Source organism: Lipotes vexillifer, unplaced genomic scaffold (genome assembly GCF_000442215.2).
Source record: "Lipotes vexillifer unplaced genomic scaffold, Lipotes_vexillifer_v1.1 scaffold5, whole genome shotgun sequence".
Lineage (NCBI taxonomy): Eukaryota > Metazoa > Chordata > Mammalia > Artiodactyla > Lipotidae > Lipotes > Lipotes vexillifer.
This window is the reverse complement of record NW_006788592.1, coordinates 1,229,400-1,236,480: the sequence shown is the minus strand read 5'-3', so window position 1 is coordinate 1,236,480 and position 7,081 is coordinate 1,229,400. Positions and strand designations below refer to the sequence as shown.

Below are 7,081 nucleotides of genomic sequence, written 5' to 3'. Positions count from 1 at the left end.
GCCAATCCTCACGACGGTGTGCGGGCCTCTCATTGAGGTGGCCTTCCCTGCTGCAGTCCATGGGCTCCATGTGCCCAGGCTTCAGTAATTGCAGCACGTGTGCTCAGTAGTTGTGGCATGTGGGCTCAGTAGTTGAAGCATGCAGGCTCTAGGGCACATGGGTTTCAGTAGTTGTGGCACATGGGCCCAGCAACTGTGGCTTGCGGGCTCCAGAGCTCAGGCTCAACAGCTGTGGCACACAGGCCTAGCTACTCCATGGCATGTGGGATCCTCTCAGACCAGGGCTCGAACCCGTGTCCCCCATGCATTGGCAGGCGGACTCTCAACCACTGCGCCACCAGGGGAGTCCCAGGAACAGTCTCTTATGGGTTCCGCAAGGCCTCTCCAAGCATCTTCTCAATGTTTCTCATTATGGCCACTTTCTGATGGGCTTTGAGAGGGTATTCAGTTCTCTTAGGAATGGGGGCCCCCTTTTACCAGAAACACACAGTGATGGTAATGCCCCCATTTAGTAATGGCTCTGTGTGATGCTACCAGTACATTGAGATGTAAAGAACATCACCAGGGCCAACCACTGTTTCGTAACCAACCACATTCTGGAAATTGGGGAACCTCTTGTAGTCAGGACTGTCAAAGTCCACCTGGCTCTGTCTGTCACATGGATGATGAACAGGATATGGGTAGAGGCACTCAAACTGATCCGGAGGAAACAAAATGCATCACTTGTAGCCTTTTATCTGAGCAAAGAAGTTCTGTTGCTCATCATAGTGAGCAGGTGTCTCATTTCCTTCCATGCCAATAAGCAGCAGGTTAGAGGTCAGCTGCCCCCAGCCACGCTTTCCCTGTTGCTTATGAATCCAGTTCCAGTTGAAACCCAAGAAGTCCATGACAATCTTCCTGCTCACAGTGTCATTGAGTGTTTGCTGCAGATACAACCTCTCTTCACCTCCTCACTGCTGTATATTCTGCCGTTGCTCAACAAACTCATGAAATTTCATTTCTTCCCTATTGGACCTCAGCTTAAAGTTCTGGAAATTAGCCATCTTCTTCTCATCATAGTGTAAGAACTTGTGGGTGCTGGCACTGTACACAGAGAAGTCTCTGTTGTCAACATTTTCTTGCAGTTATTCAAGGCCCCATTTTAGGGCAGGATATGCAAGATATGTGTCTGTCAGTACCACAGGCTCCTCATTCTCAATAAGCTCCTCTGCTCCGGGGTTGCTCACTGAGATGTGGGATGGGCCAGGTCAGGAAGGTATAACTGAGTAGTTGGGACTCATCCCAGGCGGGGCCAGGGGCTTTGACCTCTTCCTGGAGTTCTCCAGAGGCTGAGGCCACAGCCTCCACCGCAGTTGCCACCCTCAGTAGCCATTCTTAATACATAATGCATATTAACATTAAATTTTGGCTTGCAAAACCCAAAAGGTGATATTCAAATCCCCGCTTCCCAACAGCTGACAGACTCTTAAACTACATTTATGTTATGTTATGTTATGTCATGTTATGTTATGTTATGTTATATTTTATATTTAGGGTGAGGGTCCAAGTAACCCAAAATAAAACAGCAATTGGTAAGCTTAATTTACTGTGACTGCATGAAGAATTTAAAAATTTAAAAAGAAACTGGAGAGATTATTTTTAAATACATATGGAAAAAATAAATATGTAGTAATTTCTAAGAAACTTTTTGAAAAAGAGATGAGAGTAAATACCCTACCACATATAAAATTTACTATGCTTGTTATTGAAATGAAAACAGTATTTCATTAGCATAAGCAAAGACCAGAAACAAAGTAAAAGAACAGAAGATAACTGAAAAATAGAAGATGGAGTTCAGGGCTCCCAAAGAATTAGCATTTGAAGAGGAAAAGCCTGGAGAGTGAGGAAGTTCAAAGAAGAAACCCAAAAATCTACATTCAATCCCCCTTTCCCAACTGCTGACTGATTCCTAAACTATATAAATATATAAAAATAATATATATTATAAATATATATAAATAATATGTAAATTCTATTATATTATTTATAGAGTGAGAGTCCAAATAACCCAGAATAAAACAGCAAATGGGAGGCTTAAGAATGAATCTCAGCAGCCACACCAAGAAAACAAATTAAAGTTTAATCCCTGTGGAAGTAAAGAAGCATTTGCAAAAATTTTAGTATTTCTCAGTTTTCACCTCAGAAGGGTGCCATCCTAGGATTAAGTGCCATATTCTAGAAGTGAGGACTATGTACTACATGTAAGGGCAAAATTTAAATAGACCTATCTTGACAAAGCCTAAAACTAAGTCTGACCAGGACTGTAGTAATCTGCCAGCCATCTGTGTACCAGATGAAAAACCTTAACATGCTTTAGAGAAATGTCCATCAAAAGAGTCCCTAAAATGTTTCATCCATCAAGCCAAAAGTTATGAGGTATGCAAAAACAAAAACAAAAACAAAATCCACAGAATCAAATGATTGAAAGTAAAAAAAAAAGGAAATAGGCAATAGAAATAGACCTACAGATGATTCAGATATTAGAGTTATTCAACAGGGACTTTTAAGTAACTATGATCAATACGCTTAAGAAAGTTACAAAAAATTTGGACAAAGTAGAAGAAAAGAGAGAGAATTTTAAAAGAGGATTATAATTTATAAAAACTGGCCAAATGAACATTCTAAAACTGAAAAATAGAAAATAAGAAATTAAAGATCATAAGAAGTAACAAGCTCAGAATTAATGTGTTAAATCTACAAATAACTATTAACTACTGGCAGACACTCTTCTAAGAGAAAGGGGTAAAATAGTGAATAAAACAAAATCTCCTTCCTCTTGGATCTGGAAAGAGAATATGAACAATATAAGTAAATAAATCTTTTTTAGAAGATGACAACTGAAGGTGATATTACAAGCGAAGGAAACACTAAAAAGTTAACACTTGAAAGAAGGAGATAAAAGTAAAACACATATAAAATCTGAAAAAGTGCCTTCCTGGCAGAAGGAATAAAAAATGTAAAGGCCCTGAGAAGGTGGTGATTTGTCTGCTAAAGGAAAAATAAGGAGCTTAATGTGGTTGTAATAGTAGGAGATGAGATTATTAACCACTGCAAGGACTTTGGATTTTACCCTGAGTGAGATGAGAAGGTAATACAGAGCTTTTACTGTAAGTGTGACATGATTCAACATCTTGCATTAGACTGTAGGAGTTAAGAACAAAAGTAGGTAGAATACTTTGGAATCTATTATAATAATTCAAATAAGAGATGATGGTGATTGAATCAAGATGGCAGTGGTGAAGAAAGTGAGAAATATTTATATTCTGAATATATTTTTAATCAATGGCCGACAGGGGATGTAAAAGATAGAGGGGACTTATACGTGACTCTGAATTTTTTGCCTGATCAACTGAAGGAAAGGAGTTGCCACTAGTAAATGGAAAAAACTGAGCATAGAAGGTTTAGGGATAGGGGAATATCAGGAGTTGAGTTTTGGAAATGTTGAGTAGGAGATAACTGTGAGACATCTAAGTAGAGATGCCAAGAGCCAAGTAAATATTTGGGTACATGAAACAGGAATTTGGGGAAAAGATCCAGACAGGATCCAAATCCAGGAATTTGGGAATTATTGACACATAAATTGTATTTAAAATAATGAAACTGGGTGATATTTCCAAGGTTCAATAAGTAGAGACATGTAAAAGATTTTAAATTATTGTTCTCTGAAAAAGAAGAATAAAACAAGGATAGAACATTTGTTTATGGAAAATACAATGGTTTGCTGTTAGGAGTCTCTTTTTAGATACATTCTCTCATTTTATCTGATAGTACAGATCATCTAGATAGAATTTTGACACTGAATGATCTTTTAAAATTGAGAGTCATCTTCAGAGGATGCTAGTGAATCAAATTATTTGACAACTGGCAAGTAAAGAGGGAAGTAAAAATCAGGCATCTATTCTGCTTTTCCTATCAAACTTTATCATGTAGTAACCAAATGATAAGTAAGAGGAAAGTTATCCTTAATAAAAGTATTCCAACTAATAATACAGAAGGAAAACTGAATTAGAATATCATCATTTGACATCCCCTAATTATTAATTATTAAGTATTGAGAATCAATTACAGCTAAATTATAAAAAGAGAAAGAAAATGACAACATGGGCCTCCTGATCCAAATAGTCCCATCAAAAAATAAAATAAATCTAACCTAAATCTTCTCAAACCACAAGGTCCAACTAACAATTCACAGGAAATTCAAAAGTCTGAGGGATGAGCTAAGTTGATTGTTTACAGGGGAGGAAGGAAGAATTGGGTTCTTCTGAAATGACATGAGCAATTTTGATAAAGAAGGTAGCATTTGAGTTAGACTCTGAATAGTAATTATGATTTCAAAAAGAGAAGGGATTTAAAGGGTTTTTTCATGTTGTGGGAACAATCTGAGCAAAGACAGGGAAAGTGTAATATATCTGTGACAAGGCCAATCAATTGTCTGGGTGGCTGAGGAAGAATCTTAGCAGAATAGTGAAACCTTGCTTGAAAGTGAAGATGGGAGTGCGTGTGTTTATGTGTTTCCCTTAACTGTACTTTCTAAATTTTCCAAAATGAACAAAGGATTGTTATGTATTTATATTTCTATACTTACATAAATTCAAGTTTTTAAAAATGTAATTTAATAGAGCTTTCAGTCAACTAATGGAAGACTTCAAATGCCATGATCAAGTTATTTTACTTTTCCCCTCACCAATCCTGGTTGTGCAACTAAAGATATACTTGGCTGTAACTCTGTTCCATTAAATGTTGATGCTAAGGGTGTCACCACTCATAAATTTTAGAAAAAATCAAGTAGCTTTTTCAGGAATGTAAAAATCATTACCATTACTGAAATGTTCAATTTGAAGCCCAGTTTGAGAAATACAAAATTTCTACTTTATCTTTAGGGAAGTCTTCCAAGCATACTTAATGTTGATGCCAATAAATTTTAAAATACACTGTGAATATAAACAGAGTAAATACAGTTTGTATAGTCTCCAATTAAGACAGATATTAAAGCTATAGCTTGATTTCCAAACTGTTCTTCGTCCTGCATATTGGGGACAATTTAAAACCTGACGATTGATAGAACATGGCAAGCTAGTCAAATGGAATGAGCAGAGACAGATGTGGGAGCGAGAATGAAAATGGAAGGAGTGGTCATCTAAGAAGAGGGATAATTTAAAAGACTTGAGAACTGTAAGGACTTAAGAAAAACTCAGGGCTCTCAGTCTCTGGTTGCTGGCAGAGAGAGGCTAAGATAGGGCTCAGGCAGCCAAAGCAGGTCTGCTTAGTCCGTTACCCAAATTGGCTAAGAGCAGACACACTTCAAGGGGTATGAACAATTTTTAACTGAAAAATGGAACTAAGATGTGTTCAAAGAAATGGTGTCCGACCCAAGAATAGTGTTTAAAATCAAGAAATCTGGGACTTCCCCAGCAGTCCAGTGGTTAAGACTCCACACTTCCACAGCAAGGGGTGAGGCTTTGATCCCTGTTCAGGGAACTAAGATCCTGCATGCAGCACACTGTGGCCAAAAAAAAAACCTCTGGGTTCAAGGAGATATCAACTAGATGGAGAAACAGGATAGGGATCTCAAAAGGAGACAAAAGAGATCATCCAACCTTTGAAGCCAGCAAGGATGCCAAGAACTTATTCTTTCTGGGTTTTTCTGTAAGGAAAGCAGTTCTGCTGATATAAAGAGGCAATGCCAGAATAAACCCTTACATTTTACCTTAATATGTTCTATCTTGGGAAAATCCACCCCAATTTTGTGCTTTTTCAACCTTTCTTACCGTTATCAACCAATACAAACTTGATGCCAAGTAATTAATATGTATCTATATTTCTCCACACATATGTTATTTGTATAATGTGAAATTATTCATGGATATTTGCAGTGTACTTCCTGTTGAGGGCACCATACATTCATTCATCCAACAAATATTAATTGGGTACATACTCTTTGTAAGCTCTTGTAACTGCTGGGTGTAGAGAGGTGAGTAAAGCTAACTTAACCTCTGCTCATTATGGAACACATTCCAACTGAGAGGTGTGAGCATTAAATAAATAAGATGGTAACAAATTCAAGGTAGAGATTTGGAACAATGGGGTGTGACAGTTAGTGACTGAGTGGCTACTTTAGGTTAGGGTGGTCAGGAAGATCTTTGAAGAGGTGGCATTCAAGCTGCATTCTGAATTGTAAGAAACAACCTTAAATGAGTGGGTTTCAGTGTCTAGATGAAAGACAAGGAATAAAAAAAAAAAAAAAATTAGGCTTTGTTATAGGATACCTTGGAAAATGTTTGGGAAAACCACAGGTGTTTGAGTCAAATCTCATATTTACTTTGAGCTCCTCTTTTCAGAAGCGTTTCTAAAAGAAAGATGCCCAGAGGGATATTTTTTTAAAGTTTGGAATCTTCTCTAAGGGAGAAGTATCAAGAATGACTACTAACTTGAAATGAAAATGTAGATTCTGCAGAGCAAAAGAGATGAAGCCATCATGTTTTTATTGTACAAGCTGAGTTTCACAGGCGAATTTGATACTTGCTAACATCCCCCACATGCCCGAATGAAATAAATGAGAAATGCAGGAGATGAAGGTACAAATCCAATTTCCCTTTTGCAACAAGACAGAGTCAGTAAGTCTTTGCTGCTTTCTTCATTTGAAAACTCATCCATATTTTATCTTCCTTCATAAACAATGTTTAGATAAACCCAGTGAATAATGGGGTTGAAAGGAAATTTTAAAGGTCATCTTGTGTATACCCCTGGCTTCAGGCAAGATTGCATTCATGCCCACCCAAGAAGCTGTCGTCTTTTCTGTCAGGTTTTGTTTTGGATAATGTTTATTTTTTCCAGGGGGGAGTTGGGTAGGGAGGACAGTAATGAAGAGCATGTTTGCCTTAAAAGTACAAGCAGAGTTATTTTTAATGTAGGATCCCTCCTCTCCCTGTTATGCCAGGGGCAGAGTATTCTCCAAATGCCTTATACACTTACTTTCAGCTCTAAATGTATTTGTGCAAATCTCATGAATCATCAAAGCTTTTGAAAATATTTATAGGGAAAG

General features: G+C 37.6%; 1 pseudogene; it reads right to left on the bottom strand.

Annotated features, from left to right (window-relative positions):
* Positions 1–362: 362 nt before the first annotated feature.
* The window catches only part of LOC103087757 (hypoxia-inducible factor 1-alpha inhibitor pseudogene), a 43,301-nt pseudogene continuing 36,582 nt past the window's right edge, over positions 363–7,081 (bottom strand).